This window comes from Dendrobates tinctorius, unplaced genomic scaffold (assembly GCF_039654945.1).
Source record: "Dendrobates tinctorius isolate UK_male_01 unplaced genomic scaffold, ASM3965494v1 ptg000038l, whole genome shotgun sequence".
Classification (NCBI taxonomy): Eukaryota; Metazoa; Chordata; class Amphibia; order Anura; family Dendrobatidae; genus Dendrobates; species Dendrobates tinctorius.
This window is the reverse complement of record NW_027361706.1, coordinates 2,227,545-2,248,624: the sequence shown is the minus strand read 5'-3', so window position 1 is coordinate 2,248,624 and position 21,080 is coordinate 2,227,545. Positions and strand designations below refer to the sequence as shown.

The window sequence follows — 21,080 nt, the reverse complement described above, 5'->3', positions numbered from 1 at the left end:
TCTTTATATCTCTATCTCTATCTCTATGAATCTTTCTATCTATATCTATCCATTATCTACTTTCTATCCATTATCTACTATCTATCTCTATATCTATCTATTTCTACATCTATCTTTCTATCTATATCTATCTAACTCTATATCTATATATCTATATAGCATTATACCCTATGAGGGGGCAGCATTATACCCTATGAGGGGGCAGCATTATACCCTATGAGGGGGCAGCATTATACCCTATGAGGGGGGCAGTATTATACCCTATGAGGAGGCAGCATTATACCCTATGAGGAGGGCAGCATTATACCCTATGAGGAGGGCAGCATTATTCCCTATGAGGGGGTGCATTATTCCCTATGAGGGGGGCAGTATTATACCCTATGAGGGGGGCAGTATTATACCCTATGAGGGGGCAGTATTATACCCTATGAGGGGGCAGCATTATACCCTATGAGGGGGTGCATTATTCCCTATGAGGGGGTGCATTATACCCTATGAGGGGGGCAGCATTATACCCTATGAGGGGGGCAGTATTATACCCTATGAGGGGGTCAGTATTATACCCTATGAGGGGGCAGTATTATACCCTATGAGGGGGTGCATTATACCCTATGAGGAGGGCAGTATTATACCCTATGGGGGGGGCAGTATTATATTCTATGAGATGGCTTCATTATACTATGTGAGGGGGCTGCTTTATATTATATGAGGGGGCTACCCCAACTCCTGCTACATAATTAAGACATGTACAACCTTATATTATACCCGGATATTAGCGTGTTTTACCGCATAATTGGTGGTCTGGTTTTTAACTCTATGCAGCTACGTAGTGGGCCCCAAGAATGATTTTCTCTGGTGGGCCCAAGGTGTTCCAGTCCGACGCTGATGAGGTACATATATTAATTCTTATCTATCTATCTAATAGGATGACGACAGCTGTCCAGACCTGCATCCCACCACAACCACCACTCCGGAGTAATCCCTGGCGAATGCTATCCTCCTCAGTGACACAGTGAGGGGCTACGCGCCCCCTTCTGCTCTGAGGGTATGTACTCATCTAAGAGTGATGGTCAAACTGTTGGGGTGCAGCTGTGGGACCCTATTTTCAGAGATGATGTCCTCCACCCAAGTCTCAAAAGCTGAAAGGGTCTTCAGGAGAGGTGGGTAGTCGAGCTAGGCTATCAGACGGTCACCTCTGTAGCTGTAGTGTCATCCTTCCTATGGTTCCATTCAGGGGTGGACAGGGGCGGACATGTTGTTGGTACAACTTGTGCAACTGCACACGGGCCAAGAGTTAAGGGTACCAATTTCCACTTCCAAAGCTGATGAAGCTGTGCGTTATGATGAGTCATTGGGCTGATCATTAGCATAAAGACAGAATCTAAAATTTATCCACAACAAGACCATTAATATGAGGCATACAGGTAGGACTAGCTTAACATTTCTATTACCTGTATGCTCATATTAATAGGCCATATACGTCTCGCGGGGGGGGTGACAGATTCTATTTAAAGCATAAACAGACATATATAAATTCTTATCTGTCTATCTAATTGGATGACGACAGCTGTCCAGACCTGCATCCCACCACAACAACCACTCCGGAGTAATCCCTGGCGAATGCTATCCTCCTCAGTGACACAGTGAGGGGCTACGCGCCCCCTTCTGCTCTGAGGGTATGTACTCATCTAAGAGTGATGCTAAAACTGTTGGGGTGCAGCTGTGGGACCCTATTTTCAGAGATGATGTCCTCCACCCAAGTCTCAAAAGCTGAAAGGGTCTTCAGGAGAGGTGGGTAGTCGAGCTAGGCTATCAGACGGTCACCTCTGTAGCTGTAGTGTCATCCTTCCTATGGTTCCATTCAGGGGTGGACGGGGCGGACATGTTGTTGGTACAACTTGTGCAACTGCACACGGGCGATGAGGTACATATATTAATCCTTATCTATCTATCTAATAGGATGACGACAGCTGTCCAGACCTGCATCCCACCACAACAACCACTCCGGAGTAATCCCTGGCGAATGCTATCCTCCTAAGTGACACAGTGAGGGGCTACAAGCCCCCTTCTGCTCTGAGGGTATGTACTCATCTAAGAGTGATGCTGAAACTGTTGGGGTGCAGCTGTGGGACCCTATTTTCAGAGATGATGTCCTCCTCCCAAGTCTCAAAAGCTGAAAGGGTCTTCAGGAGAGGTGGGTAGTCGAGCTAGGCTATCAGACGGTCACCTCTGTAGCTGTAGTGTCATTCTTCCTATGGTTCCATTCAGGGGTGGACAGGGGAGGACATGTTGTTGGTACAACTTGTGCAACTGCACACAGGCGATGAGGTACATATATTAATCCTTATCTATCTAATAGGATGACGACAGCTGTCCAGACCTGCATCCCACCACAACCACCACTCCGGAGTAATCCCTGGCGAATGCTATCCTCCTCAGTGAGACAGTAAATGGCTACGCGTCCCCTTCTGCTCTGAGGGTATGTACTCATCTAAGAGTGATGCTCAAACTGTTGGGGTGCAGCTGTGGGACCCTATTTTCAGAGATGATGTCCTCCACCCAAGTCTCAAAAGCTGAAAGGGTCTTCAGGAGAGGTGAGTAGTCGAGCTAGGCTATCAGACGGTCACCTCTGTAGCTGTAGTGTCATCCTTCCTATGGTTCCATTCAGGGGTGGACAGGGGCGGACATGTTGTTGGTACAACTTGTGCAACTGCACACGGGCGATGAGGTACATATATTAATTCTTATCTATCTATATAATAGGATGACGACAGCTGTCCAGACCTGCATCCCACCACAACCACCACTCCGGAGTAATCCCTGGCGAATGCTATCCTCCTCAGTGACACAGTGAGGGGGTACGCGCCCCCTTCTGCTCTGAGGGTATGTACTCATCTAAAAGTGATGGTCAAACTGTTGGGGTGCAGCTGTGGGACCCTATTTTCAGAGATGATGTCCTCCACCCAAATCTCAAAAGCTGAAAGGGTCTTCAGGAGAGGTGGGTAGTCGAGCTAGGCTATCAGACGGTCACCTCTGTAGCTGTAGTGTCATCCTTCCTATGGTTCCATTCAGGGGTGGACAGGGGCGGACATTTTGTTGGTACAACTTGTGCAACTGCACACGGGCCAAGAGTTAAGGGTACCAATTTCCACTTCCAAAGCTGATGAAGCTGTGCGTTATGATGAGTCATTGGGCTGATCATTAGCATAAAGACAGAATCTAAAATTTATCCACAACAAGACCATTAATATGAGGCATACAGGTAGGACTAGCTTAACATTTCTATTACCTGTATGCTCATATTAATAGGCCATATACGTCTCGCGGGGGGGGTGACAGATTCTATTTAAAGCATAAACAGACATATATAAATTCTTATCTATCTAATTGGATGACGACAGCTGTCCAGACCTGCATCCCACCACAACAACCACTCCGGAGTAATCCCTGGCGAATACTATCCTCAGTGAGACAGTAAATGGCAACGCACCCCCTTCTGCTCTGAGGGTATGTACTCATCTAAGAGTGATGCTCAAACTGTTGGGGTGCAGCTGTGGGACCCTATTTTCAGAGATGATGTCCTCCACCCAAGTCTCAAAAGCTGAAAGGGTCTTCAGGAGAGGTGGGTAGTCGAGCTAGGCTATCAGACGGTCACCTCTGTAGCTGTAGTGTCATCCTTCCTATGGTTCCATTCAGGGGTGGACAGGGGCGGACATGTTGTTGGTACAACTTGTGCAACTGCACACGGGCGATGAGGTACATATATTAATTCTTATCTATCTATCTAATAGGATGACGACAGCTGTCCAGACCTGCATCCCACCACAACCACCACTCCGGAGTAATCCCAGGCGAATGCTATCCTCCTCAGTGACACAGTGAGGGGCTACGCGCCCCCTTCTGCTCTGAAGGTATGTACTCATCTAAGAGTGATGCTCAAACTGTTGGGGTGCAGCTGTGGGACCCTATTTTCAGAGATGATGTCCTCCACCCAAGTCTCAAAAGCTGAAAGGGTCTTCAGGAGAGGTGGGTAGTCGAGCTAGGCTATCAGACGGTCACCTCTGTAGCTGTAGTGTCATCTTTCCTATGGTTCCATTCAGGGGTGGACAGGGGCGGACATGTTGTTGGTACAACTTGTGCAACTACACACGGGCGAAGAGTTAAGGGTACCAATTTCCACTTCCAAAGCTGATGAAGCTGTGCGTTATGATGAGTCATTGGGCTGATCATTAGCATAAAGACAGAATCTAAAATTTATCCACAACAAGACCATTAATATGAGGCATACAGGTAGGACTAGCTTAACATTTCTATTACCTGTATGCTCATATTAATAGGCCATATACGTCTCGCGGGGAGGGTGACAGATTCTATTTAAAGCATAAACAGACATATATAAATTCTTATCTATCTAATTGGATGATGACAGCTGTCCAGACCTGCATCCCACCACAACAACCACTCCGGAGTAATCCCTGGCGAATGCTATCCTCCTCAGTAACACAGTGACTGGCTACGCGCCCCCTTCTGCTCTGAGGGTATGTACTCATCTAAGAGTGATGCTAAAACTGTTGGGGTGCAGCTGTGGGACCCTATTTTCAGAGATGATGTCCTCCACCCAAGTCTCAAAAGCTGAAAGGGTCTTCAGGAGAGGTGGGTAGTCGAGCTATTCTATCAGACGGTCACCTCTGTAGCTGTAGTGTCATCCTTCCTATGGTTCCATTCAGGGGTGGACAGGGGCGGACATGTTGTTGGTACAACTTGTGCAACTGCACACGGGCGATGAGGTACATATATTAATCCTTATCTATCTATCTAATAGGATGACGACAGCTGTCCAGACCTGCATCCCACCACAACAACCACTCCGGAGTAATCCCTGGCGAATGCTATCCTCCTCAGTGAGACTGTAAATGGCTACGCGCCCCCTTCTGCTCTGAGGGTATGTACTCATCTAAGAGTGATGCTCAAACTGTTGGGGTGCAGCTGTGGGACCCTATTTTCAAAGATGATGTCCTCCACCCAAGTCTCAAAAGCTGAAAGGATCTTCAGGAGAGGTGAGTAGTCGAGCTAGGCTATCAGACGGTCACCTCTGTAGCTGTAGTGTCATCCTTCCTATGATTCCATTCAGGGGTGGACAGGGGCGGACATGTTGTTGGTACAACTTGTGCAACTGCACACGGGCGATGAGGTACATATATTAATTCTTATCTATCTAATAGGAAGACGACAGCTGTCCAGACCTGCATCCCACCACAACCACCACTCCGGAGTAATCCCTGGCGAATGCTATCCTCCTCAGTGACACAGTGACTGGCTACGCGCCCCCTTCTGCTCTGAGGGTATGTACTCATCTAAGAGTGATGCTAAAACTGTTGGGGTGCAGCTGTGGGACCCTATTTTCAGAGATGATGTCCTTCACCCAAGTCTCAAAAGCTGAAAGGGTCTTCAGGAGAGGTGGGTAGTCGAGCTATTCTATCAGACGGTCACCTCTGTAGCTGTAGTGTCATCCTTCCTATGGTTCCATTCAGGGGTGGACAGGGGCGGACATGTTGTTGGTACAACTTGTGCAACTGCACACGGGCGATGAGGTACATATATTAATTCTTATCTATCTATCTAATAGGATGACGACAGCTGTCCAGACCTGCATCCCACCACTACCACCACTCCGGAGTAATCCCTGGCGAATGCTATCCTCCTCAGTGACACAGTGACTGGCTACGCGCCCCCTTCTGCTCTGAGGGTATGTACTCATCTAAGAGTGATGCTAAAACTGTTGGGGTGCAGCTGTGGGACCCTATTTTCAGAGATGATGTCCTCCACCCAAGTCTCAAAAGCTGAAAGGGTCTTCAGGAGAGGTGGGTAGTCGAGCTAGGCTATCAGACGGTCACCTCTGTAGCTGTAGTGTCATCCTTCCTATGGTTCCATTCAGGGGTGGACATGGGCGGACATGTTGTTGGTACAACTTGTGCAACTGCACACGGGCGATGAGGTACATATATTAATCCTTATCTATCTATCTAATAGGATGACGACTGCTGTCCAGACCTGCATCCCACCACAACAACCACTCCGGAGTAATCCCTGGCGAATGCTATCCTCCTCAGTAACACAGTGACTGGCTACGCGCCCCTTTCTGCTCTGAGGGTATGTACTCATCTAAGAGTGATGCTCAAACTGTTGGGGTGCAGCTGTGGGACCCTATTTTCAGAGATGATGTCCTCCACCCAAGTCTCAAAAGCTGAAAGGGTCTTCAGGAGAGGTGGGTAGTCGAGCTAGGCTATCAGACGGTCACCTCTGTAGCTGTAGTGTCATCCTTCCTATGGTTCCATTCAGGGGTGGACAGGGGCGGACATGTTGTTGGTACAACTTGTGCAACTACACATGGGCCAAGAGTTAAGGGTACCAATTTCCACTTCCAAAGCTGATGAAGCTGTGCGTTATGATGAGTCATTGGGCTGATCATTAGCATAAAGACAGAATCTAAAATTTATCCACAACAAGACCATTAATATGAGGCATACAGGTAGGACTAGCTTAACATTTCTATTACCTGTATGCTCATATTAATAGGCCATATACGTCTCGCGGGGGGGGGTGACAGATTCTATTTAAAGCATAAACAGACATATATAAATTCTTATCTATCTAATTGGATGATGATAGCTGTCCAGACCTGCATCCCACCACAACATCCACTCCGGAGTAATCCCTGGCGAATGCTATCCTCCTCAGTGAGACAGTAAATGGCTACGCGCCCCCTTCTGCTCTGAGGGTATGTACTCATCTAAGAGTGAAGCTCAAACTGTTGGGGTGCAGCTGTGGGACCCTATTTTCAGAGATGATGTCCTCCACCCAAGTCTCAAAAGCTGAAAGGGTCTTCAGGAGAGGTGAGTAGTCGAGCTAGGCTATCGGACGGTCACCTCTGTAGCTGTAGTGTCATCCTTCCTATGGTTCCATTCAGGGGTGGACAGGTGCGGACATGTTGTTGATGCAACTGCACACGGGCCAAGAGGTAAGAGGACCAATTTCCACCTCCAAAGCAGATGAAACTGTGCCTTATGATGAGTCATTGGGCTGATCATTAGCATAAAGACAGAATATAAAATTTATCCACAACAAGACCATTAATATGAGGCATAGAGGTAGGACTAGCTTAACATTCCTATTACCTGTATGCACATATTAATAGGCCATATACATCTCGCAGAGGGGTTGACAGATTCTGTTTAAAGCATAAACAGACATATATTAATTTTTATCTATCTAATAGGATGACGACAGCTGTCCAGACCTGCATCACACCACAACAACCACTCCGGAGTAATCCCTGGCGAATGCTATCCTCCTCGGTGACACAGTGAATGGCTACGCGCCCCCTTCTGCTCTGAGGGTATGTACTCATCTAAGAGTGATGCTCAAACTGTTGGGGTGCAGCTGTGGGACCCTATTTTCAGAGTTGATGTCCTCCACCCAAGTCTCAAAAGCTGAAAGGGTCTTCAGGAGAGGTGGGTAGTCAAGCTAGGCTATCAGACGGTCACCTCTGTAGCTGTAGTGTCATCCTTCCTATGGTTCCATTCAGGGGCGGACAGGGGAGGACATGTTGTTGGTACAACTTGTGCAACTGCACACGGGCGATGAGGTACATATATTAATCATTATCTATCTATCTAATAGGATGACGACAGCTGTCCAGACCTGCATCCCACCACAACAATCACTCCGGAGTAATCCCTGGCGAATGCTATCCTCCTCAGTGACACAGTGAATGGCTACGCGCCTCCTTCTGCTCTGAGGGTATGTACTCTTCTAAGAGTGATGCTCAAACTGTTGGGGTGCAGCTGTGGGACCCTATTTTCAGAGATGATGTCCTCCACCCAAGTCTCAAAAGCTGAAAGGTTCTTCAGGAGAGGTGGGTAGTCGAGCTAGGCTATCAGACGGTCACCTCTGTAGCTGTAGTGTCATCCTTCCTATGGTTCCATTCAGGGGTGAACAAGGGCAGACATGTTGTTGATGCAACTGCACACGGGCCAAGAGGTAAGAGGACCAATTTCCACCTCCAAAGCAGATGAAGCTGTGCTTTATGATGAGTTATTGGTGTGATCATTAGCATAAAGACAGAATATAAAATTTATCCACAACAAGACCATTCATATGAGGTATGCAGGTAGGACTAGCTTAACATTTCTATTACCTGTATGCCCATATTAATAAGTCATATACGTCTCGGGTAGGGAGGGAAAGATTCAGTTTAAAGCATAAAACATACATATATAAATTCTTATTTATCTAATAGGATGACGACAGCTGTCCAGACCTGCATCCCACCACAACCACCACTCCGGAGTAATCCCTGGCGAATGCTATCCTCCTCAGTGACAAAGTGAATGGCTACGCGCCCCCTTCTGCTCTGAGGGTATGTACTCTTCTAAGAGTAATGCTCAAACTGTTGGGGTGCAGCTATGGGACCCTATTTTCAGAGATGATGTCCTCCACCCAAGTCTCAAAAGCTGAAAGGGTCTTCAGGAGAGGTGGTAGTCGAGCTAGGATATCAGACGGTTTCCTCTGTAGCTGTAGTGACACCCTTCCTATGGTTCCATTCAGGGGTGGACATGTTATTGGTACAACTTGTGCAACTGCACACGGGCCAAGAGGAAAGGGTACCAATTTCCACTTCCAAAGCTGATGAAGCTGTGCGTTATGATGAGTCATTGGGCTGATCATTAGCATAAAGACAGAATCTAAAATTTATCCTCAACAAGACCATTAATATGAGGCATACAGGTAGGAGTATCTTAACATTTATATTACCTGTATGCCCATATTAATAGGCCATAGACGTCTCACGGGGGGATGACAGATTCTATTTAAAGCATAAACAGACATATATAAATTTTTATCTATCTACTAGGATGACGACATCTGTCCAGACCTGCATCCCACCACAACCACCACTCCGGAGTAATCCCTAGCGAATGCTATCCTCCTCAGTGACACATTGAGGGGCGATTCGCCGCCTTCTGCTCTGAGGGTATGTACTCTTCTAAGAGTGATGCTCAAACTGTTGGGGTGCAGCTGTGGGACCCTATTTTCAGAGATCATGTGCTCCACCCATGTCTGAAAAGCTGAAAGGGTCTTCGTGAGAAATGGATTGTCAAGCTAGGCTATCATACGGTCACCTCTGTAGCTGTAGTGTCATCCTTCCTATCTCTCCATTCAGGGATGGACAGGGGCGGACATGTTGGTGCAACTTGTACAACTGCAGACAGGACAAGAGGTAAGGGGACCAATTTCCACCTAAAAAGCAGATGAAATTGTGCGTTATTATAAGTCTTTGGGGTGATCATTAGTATAAAGACAGAATGTAAAATTTATCCACAACAAGACCATTAATTTGAGGCATACAGGTAGGACTAGCTTAACATTTCTATTACTTTTATTCATTCAGTGACATCACTAGTAGAAGGTAATGGGGGTGAAACCAAAAACCAAAACATTTAGTGACATCACAAGTAGTGTCTTATGGGGGCAAAGCTAACAACCAAAACATTCCGTGAAATGAAAAATAAGAGCTAATGTGGATGAAGCCAACAACCATAATCTTCCGTGACATCATATGACGCAGCTATTTTGGGTGGATCAACTATCCCATCACTCTAAGACAGTGTTCCCCAACTCCAGTCCTCAAGAGCCACCAACAGTTCATGTTTTCAGGATTTCATTCGTATTGCCCAGGTGATGGAATTTTTGCCTGTGCAGGTACTGCAATTATCACGTAGGCCATACTAAGGAAAGCCTGAAAACATGAATCCTTGGTGGCTCTTGAGGACTGGAGCTGGGGAACGCTGCTCTAAGACATAACAAGGAACAGCTAATGTGGGCAGAGCCAACAATTACCACATTCCGTGACATCGCAAGTAGCAGCTAGTGGGTGCGGATCCAACAACCTCACTTCCACTGAAGTGCATTGTCCAATATATTAGAGATCAAACTATATGAATCCTACCAATGTGGGGGAATATTTGAATAGTTTTACTACATATGGAGCTAATATGTATATACATCGGTGTTGTACAAGGATTTCCCAATATTGGTTGGATTTATATTTTTGACCTGGACTGTATTTTACTATGTGTCTCTATAACATCCGACAATTACATAATTATCTTCATGTTACATGTGTTCCCTTTACAGGATGTAACTTTAATCTCCCAGATTTGGATGATTCTATAACAATACATGGCCTAAAAATCAAGAAGTCGTCATGTTCCAGTTATGGCTGAGGGGATTCTCTTAATTATAACTAATCTATGGACCTGATGAGCAAGAAAGTCAGAAACCAGTAAAATGTGATGGATAATCGGTAAATCATTGTCATTTCTGTACTTGAAGATAAATCCCGTCACATCCTATGTATCTCTTTACTGTTGGAAGAAAGGCTGTAAAATTTGGACATCTCCTAATATGAGGGGTTCACTATTTATTTTGGACCTGCTTGTATTATAGAGAATAAAGACTCCTTAATGAATAAAAAATAAATGAGAAATAGATGATAGAAGAAAATGAAGGACACAACAAGAGATGACATAGCGCCGACTTATCTCTCTCCACCGTCTGCAACTGTCAGATGGAATGTTGGCTCTGCAGCTCTTTACACAATGTTACCATACACTGTAATTCCGGAGTAGTTCCTACTGATTTGAACAGTGATAAATCAATAATAATAACTCATATATCCCAGTATTATAGAAGATTAGATTATATGGATGGTTGGATGGGGAGGTGGACATGCTACTGTAGGATAATGTTACTATATACCAGGGTTGGGCTATTACTTATCCCAAGGGGCTACATGATAGACAGTAACATATTAATTACAATTATTATTTTATAGTAATAATAACTTTATAACTTAATATTGAGCAGAATTAAATATGCTGACACCCCATACATACCATATGAGCCCATATACAGCTCTCCTCTATACCTCTTTATACTGTAAGAGCTCACACTTAGCTTCCTACATACAGTATGATTCCTCACATAGCCCCTCTATATACGTTGTCAGAACCCACATAGCCTCTCTATATATAGTATGAGCCCCCACATAGCCTCTATATATAGTATGAGCCTCCACATAGCCACTCTGTATATAGTATGAGCCCCCAAATAGCCTCTCTGTATTCAATATGAGCCCTCACATAGCCTCTCTATATTCAATATGAGCCCTCACATAGCCTCTCTATATATAGTATGAGCCCTCACATAGCCCTTTGTATATAGTATGAGACCACACATAGCCACTCTATATATAGTATGAGCCCCCACATAGCCTCTATATATAGTATGAGCCCCCACATAGCCACTCTATATATAGTATGAGCCCCCACATAGCCTCTATATATAGTATGAGCCCCCACATAGCCACTCTATATATAGTATGAGCCCCCACATAGCCTCTATATATAGTATTAGCCCCACATAGCCTCTACATATAGTATGAGCCACCGCATAGCCACTCTGTATATAGTATGAGCCCCCACATAGCCTCTATATATAGTATGAGCCCCCACATAGCCACTCTTTATATAGTATGAGCTCCCACATAGCCTCTATATATAGTATGAGCCCCCACATAGCCTCTACATATAGTATGAGCCACCACATAGCCTCTCTATATTCAATATGAGCCCTCACATAGCCTCTCTATATTCAATATGAGCCCTCACATAGCCTCTCTATATATAGTATGAGCCCTCACATAGCCCTTTGTATATAGTATGAGACCACACATAGCCACTCTATATATAGTATGAGCCACCACATAGCCTCTCTATATTCAATATGAGCCCTCACATAGCCTCTCTATATATAGTATGAGCCACCACATAGCCACTCTATATATAGTATGAGCCCCCACATAGCCTCTATATAGTATGAGCCCCCACATATCCACTCTATATATAGTATGAGCCCCCACATAGCCTCTATATAGTATGAGCCCCCACATAGCCACTCTATATATAGTATGAGCCCCCACATAGCCTCTATATATAGTATGAGCCACCACATAGCCTCTCTATATTCAATATGAGCCCTCACATAGCACTTTGTATATAGTATGAGACCACACATAGCCACTCTATATATAGTATGAGCCCCCACATAGCCTCTATATATAGTATGATCCCCCACATAGCCTCTCTATATTCAATATGAGCCCTCACATAGCACTTTGTATATAGTATGAGACCACACATAGCCCCCTATATACAGTATGAGCCAGAGGTGTATCTAGAAGTGATGAGCAAGCCTGCTTGCCACTGCTCAATACTTGATCAAGCATCGCGGTCAGTGGCGTAGCGTGGGGGGGGCAGGGGGGGTGGTCCGCCCCAGGCGGCACGTGTGTGGGGGCGGCGCGGTAGCAGCCGCAGCAATTCCTCTCCTCTGTGGGAGAACTCATTTCCGCCCAGTCTCCCTGGCTGTGGATGGTGCAGCAGTGCTGGAGGTCTCCTCCTTCCTCCAGTTATGGGGGTGGCTGGGATTGCTGTAGGCCAGCCCAGTCTGATGTGTATACACTGGATCCAGGGCAGGGTTTGCTCCATGCTCTCACTCATGCTGAATGTGCCCGGGACAGGAGCTGTACAGCCTGGGAACCAAGTCCTCTGCCAGGCTGATGCCCACTCCTGCCCTGCAGGTAAGCTGCCCCCCTGCTGTGCTGGGGGCACTGTGTGGGTGAGGGGCTATAGAGTGCCAGGAAGCTCTGCTGCAGGGATCTGTGCCCCAGGCATGGGGGGAGAGCAGGGCAGCCCTGCTAATCCTATTAGTATGTGCAACTAGTAGAAAACTCATGAAGTTTTTTTTTTTCTTTTTTTATTATTAATGGAAAAAACTGCTTCACCAGGCTGCATGCCCTCTGTATGTGTGATCCCTGCCAAGAGGTTCTGCAGCAGCAGCTCAGAGCTGATAATAGTGATGTGGTTATGCACAGATATAGCAGAGTTGGGTGTGTCATATAACTGCATGCTGTACAAGCAGTGAAGCAATTGCATTGTAAGCACTTTCCCATTCCACATCTTGTAGCCCAGTTTAGGAGCCTGAATTTTACGTACCCTTACGACTTGACTTTTTTACACCCCTTGTGCATGTCGTACAGCAGGCGGTTGACACAACTGATGAGAACTGAGGGGAAAAAAAAGAAAGATTGCCAGGGAATTGCTCACAATGCAATTGCTTGATATATAGTAGGACCCAATGCAAAAACAATTGCCTTATTATGTGACAACTAGCTGGAGAGCTCGGCGCTGCCCGGGCATAGTTACTAACTGTGGTTAGTTATAACAAATTATAATTATCCGCCATCCCATAGTCCCGTGCCCATATACCCATCACACATCCTCCATCCCATAGTTCCGTGCCCATACACCTGTCATACATATTCTCCATCCCATAGTCCAGTGCCCATATACCCATCACACATCCTTCATCTCATAGTCCCGTGCCCATATACCCGTCATACATATCCTCCATCCCATAGTCCAGTGCCCATATACCCATCACACATCCTCCATCCCATAGTTCCGTGCCCATATACTCGTCATACATATCCTCCATCCCATAGTCCAGTGCCCATATACCCATCACTCATCCTCCATCCCATAGTCCCGTGCCCATATACCCGTCATACATATCCTCCATCCCATAGTCCCGTGCCCATATACCCATCACACAACCTCCAACCCATAGTCCCGTGCCCATATACCCATCACACATCCTCCATCTCATAGTCCCGTGCCCATATACCCGTCATACATATCCTCCATCCCATAGTCCCGTGCCCATATACCCATTACACATCCTCCAACCCATAGTCCCGTGCCCATATACCCATCACACATCCTCCATCCCATAGTCCCGTGCCCATATACCCGTCATACATATCCTCCATCCCATAGTCCCGTGCCCCTATACCCATCACACATCCTCCATCCCATAGTCCCGTGCCCATTTACCCATCACACATCCTCCATCTCATAGTCCCGTGCCCATATACCCGTCATACATATCCTCCATCCAATAGTCCCGTGCCCATTTACCCATCATACATATTCGCCATTTCATAGTCGAGTGCCCATATACCCGTCATACATATCCACCATCCCATAGTCCAGTGCCCATATACCCATCACACATCCTCCATCCCATAGTTCCGTGCCCATATACTCGTCATACATATCCTCCATCCCATAGTCCAGTGCCCATATACCCATCACTCATCCTCCATCCCATAGTCCCGTGCTCATATACCCGTCATACATATCCTCCATCCCATAGTCCCGTGCCCATATACCCGTCATACATATCCACCATCCCATAGTCCAGTGCCCATATACCCATCACACATCCTCCATCCCATAGTCCCGTGCCCATATATCCATCATACATATCCACCATCCCATAGTCCCGTGCCCATATACCCATCACACATCCTCCATCCCATAGTCAACCATTATGACATCATAATGAGCGGAGGCAGGGCTTGCAACCTATGATGACATCAGCGTCGCCATGGCAACCATTGTGACATCATAATGAGGGGCGGGGCTTGATACGCACACACTGCTTCCCCAGGATGCAAATAGGGGCATTATGACATCATAATGAGGGGCGGGGCTTGACGCGCACACAATTTTTCCCCAGTATGTAGGCAGGGGCAAAATTGTTTGGTGAATTGGAACGCACAGGGTTAAAATTTCGCCTCACAACATAGCTTAAGACGCTCTCGGGGTCCAGACGTGTGACAGTGCCAAATTTTGTGGCTGTAGCTGCGACGGTGCGGATGCCAATCCCGGACATACACACATACATACATACACACATACATACATACATACATACAGTTGTGGCCAAAAGTATTGACACCCCTGCAATTCTGTCAGATAATACTCAGTTTCTTCCTGAAAATCTTTGCAAACACAAATTCTTTGGTATTATTATCTTCGTTTAATTTATCTTAAATGAAAAAACACAAAAAGAATTGTCCTAAAGCCAAATTGGATATAATTCCACACCAAACATAAAAAAGAGGGTGGACAAAAGTATTGGCACTGTTGGAAAAATCATGTGATGCTTCTCTAATTTGTGTAATTAACAGCACCTGTAACTTACCTGTGGCACCTAACAGGTGTTGGCAATAACTAAATCACACTTGCAGCCAGTTGACATGGATTAAAGTTGACTCAACCTCTGTCCTGTGCCCTTGTGTGTACCACATTGAGCATAGAGAAAAGAAAGAAGACCAAAGAACGGTCTGAGGACTTGAGAAACCAAATTGTGAGGAAGCATGAGCAATCTCAAGGCTACAAGTCCATCTCCAAAGACCTGAATGTTCCTGTGTCTACCGTGCGCAGTGTCATCAAGAAGTTTAAAGCCCATGGCACTGTGGCTAATCTCCCTAGATGTGGACGGAAAAGAAAAATTGACAAGAGATTTCAACGCAAGATTGTGCGGATGTTGGATAAAGAACCTCGACTAACATCCAAACAAGTTCAAGCTGCCCTGCAGTCCGAGGGTACAACAGTGTCAACCCGTACTATCCGTCGGCGTCTGAATGAAAAGGGACGGTATGGTAGGAGACCCAGGAAGACCCCACTTCTTACCTCGAGACATTAAAAAAGCCAGGCTTGTTGCGGAGGCTGCGGTGATACTCAACCCGACAGAGGAAACTAAAAACGCTTTGGAGAAGGCACAGGGGTCGCTCAGGGAAAACCTCATGTCGGCGGCAGCAAATAAACGTTATTTCCTCAAACAAAAATATTTTATAGAGGGGGAGGGAGTAGGACATTTATTGGCCACGGTCATTAGAGCACAGGACGGATCTTCATATATCAATAGGCTAAAAACGGACTCGGGTGGTCCTGTGACAGACAGTGCGGACATAGTGAGTGAGATAAGGAGGTATTATATGCGACTATACACATCAGATTGCAGTCTCACGGAGACTGAGATTGAGCAGTACCTGGATGCTCTCTCTCTCCCTGCATTGGCTGATAGCGATAGGGATTCATTGGATCGGGACATCCTGTTGGAGGAGTTGGAGGAGGCGCTTGGTCAGATGCAAAATGAAAAGGCTCCAGGAATGGATGGCCTGCCTGGCGAGATTTACAAAACCTATGCACCCTTACTGCTACCTAAGCTACTTAAGGTATTTGAAGAGGCTGAAAGGCAGAGGGTCCTCCCGCCATCTATGAGGGAAGCTTTGATAGTTTTAATATTAAAGCCCGGAAAGGATCCAGAGGTTCCGGATTCATATCGCCCGATTTCCCTATTATCAACAGATGTTAAATTATTGGCCAAGGTACTCGCCAATAGGATGTCCCGAGTTATCTCATCTGTTATACAGAAGGATCAGACGGGATTTATCCCAGGCAGAGCCACATCTATGAACCTTAGGAAACTATACTTGGGGATTCAACATAGTTCTGGGGAGTTGGGGGGAAGAGCAATTTTGTCCTTAGACGCCGCTAAGGCGTTCGATAGTTTGGAGTGGGGTTTTTTGTGGGCGGTACTTCGGAAAATGGGCTTTGGACACAGATTTATAAATTGGGTGAGGCTGTTGTATGGCTCGCCGGTGGCGAAGGTTGGGGCTAATGGCAGGGTCTCTGAGTCTTTTCCTCTTGGGAGAGGTACTAGACAGGGGTGCCCGCTCTCGCCCTTGCTATTTGCTACTGCGGTGGAGCCATTGGCAGTTGCAATTCGGAAGTCCAGAGAAATAATGGGATTCAGATGTGGAACTGTTGAGTTGAGGATATCATTGTACGCGGATGATTTACTTCTATATTTAGATAAGGTACATTCCTCGATTTTGCCGGCAATGGAGGTCATTCGAGAATTTGGGCTGAGGTCTGGTCTTCGGATTAATTGGTCCAAATCAGCTTTAATGCCGATAGACCCTCTCCCGGCGGATTTCTCAGATTTGCAGATACCGGTCCCTGTAGTTCGGAGGTTTAAGTATCTGGGTATAATTGTTAGTCCTGCCCCGAAGGATTTTCGGGCTCTGAATCTGGAGCCCCTGTTGCAGCGATTTAGAGCAAAAGTACATACTTGGTGTCGCCTGCCGTTGTCGAATATTGGTAGATCTAACTTAATCAAAATGGTAATGATGCCACAATTATTATATTTGATACATAATTCTCCGGTGTGGATCTGTAGGGACTTTTTTGCAAAAATAAATACATTATTCCGGGAATTAATTTGGAAGAAAAAACAGGCTAGGATTCGCTTGGAGATACTGCAGCGAGGGAAGGAGGAGGGAGGATTGGCGGTGCCAAACCCATTCATATACTTTATAGCCTCCCAGATGCAACATCTTAAGGGTTGGGGTAGAGACGGGGCGTGTGACAATGGTGGTGATATTGTGAGGGAAGGATCGGTATGGAAATATCCAGGGTGCCGGTTGGAGGTGGGAAGACGGCAGATAAATGGGGCACGGTACCCCACGTTGGCTATGATTTTCAGGGTGTGGGATAGGGGTAAGTCTCTTTTGAAGATAAATGGGCCTACGGAATTGTGGCCATTGTGGCGAAATCCGGATTTGCAAGAGATCAAAAAGCTGGTGGGGTTCGGAAGATGGGAAGATAAAGGGATTTATCTGGTGTCACAAATTTTGCAAAATAATACTCTTAAGAGTTTTGAACAATTGAGAACAGAATTTCACCTCCCGCACGTCTTCTTTTATCAGTACTTACAGCTAAGACATGCATTGGAAAAACAGAGAAGGACAAATCCTGTGATAGTGACACATAATCAAACACTACATATGCTACTTACATCTGAGTCTTCTAGGGGGCTTATCTCTGAATTATATAAAAGATTATTGCCTGCCCATCTGGAGACATATCCACTGACTGCTGCTAAGAATAAGTGGGAACGGGACGTTGGCCCCCTGACGGAGGACCAGTGGTCCAATATTCTAGAACAGGTCCCTAAAATGGCGGTTTCTGAGTGCCAGCGGCTTTCGCAAATATATCTCATTCACAGGGTATATAAAACACCCAGCTTATTATTTAAAATGGGACTTAGGCCCAATACACAATGTGTTAGGTGTGGGCAGGATGATGCCCACTTGATGCATGTTATGTGGGAGTGCGGGCACATTGGGGATTTCTGGAGGCAGACCCTGGGACTCATAGCCCAAGTATACCATATCACAATACGACCGTCACCTCGTCTATGTTTGTTGAATTTGTGGGAGGAGGGGGTTGACCCGGACTCTGCAGTGGCCCTGGGAATAGCACGCATCCTGTATCAGGCAAGAAAGATACTTGCATATCATTGGTTGGATCCTATGCCACCAACATTGTCAGAGCTTAAAAATAAACTAAATAATGTCATCAGATTGGAAAGGGGGGCTTATTTAAAAAGAAATGCATTAAGAAAGTTTTACAAAATTTGGCAGCCATGGATGGAGTCAACGGGTCTCCCCTCGGGCGCACTGGTACGGGATGCGATGTTGGACCAGTTGCTGTTGTGCTTGCGATGAGGAGATGCTTGGGGGGTGAAAATAAAGTCTAGTGCCCTTTGTGGCGAAGTAGATTGTGAGTGGCGCGGTGGGAGGGGGCTGGGGTGGATTGGACCTGATATCCGTGGGGGGCGGGGCGAAATATGATGCGGAGTGGCACGGCTGGCGGGGATGGTTTTCCCGCTGAAATGAGGCACTGATGTATAATTTTGATTTTTGTTTATTTGTAGAGCCATGTTGTTTATAGGCTCAATTTTATGCAAATATCTGTGTTTTGAGATTTCTTCTTTTTATTTATTCTTACACAGGAAGAGTTTTACCCTTTAAATAATATCTGCTCTCAATGTAATTTTTACTAGCTATATAAGATGTCATATTCTTTCTGTATTGATTCCTGAATGTTTAATAAAAAAGATATGATTCAAAAAAAAGCCAGGCTGGAGTTTGCCAAAACTTACCTGAAAAAGCCTAAAACGTTTTGGAAGAATGTTCTCTGGTCAGATGAGACAAAAGTAGAGCTTTTTGGGCAAAGGCATAAACATAGAGTTTACAGGAGAAAAAGAGAGGCATTCAAAGAAAAGAACACGGTCCCTACAGTCAAGCATGGTGGAGGTTCCCTGATATTTTGGGGTTGCTTTGCTGCCTCTGGCACTGGACTGCTTGACCGTGTGCATGGCATTATGAAGTCTGAAAACTACCAACAAATTTTGCAGCATAATGTAGGGCCCAGTGTGAGAAAGCTGGGTCTCCCTCAGAGGTCATGGGTCTTCCAGCAGGACAATGACCCAAAACACACACTTCAAAAAGCACTAGAAAATGGTTTGAGAGAAAGCACTGGAGACTTCTAAGATGGCCAGCAATGAGTCCAGACCTGAATCCCATAGAACACCTGTGGAGAGATCTAAAAATGGCAGTTTGGAGAAGGCACCCTTCAAATATCAGGGACCTGGAGCAGTTTGCCAAAGAAGAATGGTCTAAAATTCCAGCAGAGCATTGTAAGAAACGTATTGATGGTTACCGGAAGCGGTTGGTCGCAGTTATTTTGGCTAAAGGTTGTGCAACCAAGTATTAGGCTGAGGGTGCCAATACTTTTGTCTGGCCCATTTTTGGAGTTTTGTGTGAAATGATTAATGTTTTGCTTTTTGCTTCATTCTCTTTCGTGTTTTTTAATTTAAGACAAATTAAATGAAGATAATAATACCAAAGAATTTGTGTTTGCAATCATTTTCAGGAAGAAACTGAGTATTACCTGACAGAATTGCAGGGGTGTCAATACTTTTGGCCACAACTGTACATATATACATACATACATACACACTTTGAGCTTTATATATTAGATGAGTGAGTTATGCCAAATGACAAACATGGCTCTGCTACATCTGTAAGTAAGCTGAATTTAAGCAAAAGCATTATAAATGCAGAATGGTCAAATTGCTGGATGAGCTTTCTGGATGCCCTGGTGCCGGTGTTTGCGCTGTCACGCTACTGCACACCAGGACGTACAGCAACGCGACCAACAGGTTTTGGATTTATTATTTTCTTCTGTGATATTTTATTGGATTGTTTCATTGCAGACAGGGTTTCGCTGTTAATCCACCTTTACTGGGGACGGCCAGATATTTGTGGTATTAATACACAAACATCTTTAATCCACACAGCTCTTGCTAATACATGGGGGTCCTGGGCAGGTGACCACCTCGCAATGACGGGTATACAGGGTTTATCTTCGTGAGACATTTATTTTGGTTTCCTTTCTTTGGTAGCATCATGGTTGGCACTTGCTATGTGGTGGGGGCCCTCTGTGTGGCGCTGTAGGTGGGGGCCCTCTTTGTGACTGTGTTTGGTGGGGGTCCTCTGTGTGGCGCTGTTTGGTGGGGGCCCTCTGTGTGACGCTGTTTGGTGGGGGCCCTCTGTGTGGCGGTTTGGTGGGGGTCCTCTGTGTGGCGCTGTTTGGTGGGGACCCTCTGTGTGGCGCTGTTTGGTGGGGGACCTCTGTCTGACGCTATAGGTGGGGCCCCCAGCCCCTTATGTATTATCAACGACCAAAGGGGCGGCAAATTTTTCGACCGCCCCGGGCGCCACAAACAGTTGCTACGCCACTGATCGTGGTGCTTGGTTACACTCGTTACTCGATTGAGTATCGCGGGTGCTCAAGTGCCATTCTCAAGTAGTTTTGGATTAGAGGCATACAGGCAGGATTTATTGCCTTACAGGCCTTCCATAGGTATACTGCTGCTGTAAGCTAAAAACAAAAGTCCTTTTCAAGGCAACATATTTTCTTTTACCTATTAATACCAGAAAATTTGCATGCATAAATTATATACGTAATTTAAAAAAGCACAAGGCGTGGGGTAAGGGACAGAGAAGTTTACGTGCTGCTGATGGTGCACGCAGAGGCCAAAGCCGTTGGCCAAGTGAAACTATGCATGCTTTGGGAACACAACAAACATGATCATCCATGAGACGTAGGTTCCTGTCCCATTTTGCAGAGGGTTGCAGGACACCACTCTTAAAGCCAGATCAGTGCAAACAGGTGGTTGGTTAAATGGCAGATAAT

The 21,080-nt window shown here is 45.9% G+C and overlaps 1 long non-coding RNA gene across 1 annotated transcript in view; it reads left to right on the top strand.

The window, feature by feature from the left end:
• Positions 1-2,687: 2,687 nt before the first annotated feature.
• Positions 2,688-21,080, top strand: part of LOC141088338 (uncharacterized) — a 75,983-nt gene continuing 57,590 nt past the window's right edge. The window contains exons 1-2 of the long non-coding RNA XR_012231908.1: positions 2,688-2,883; positions 3,792-3,911. This is a non-coding gene — a long non-coding RNA (uncharacterized lncRNA). The remainder of the gene's footprint in view (positions 2,884-3,791; positions 3,912-21,080) is intronic.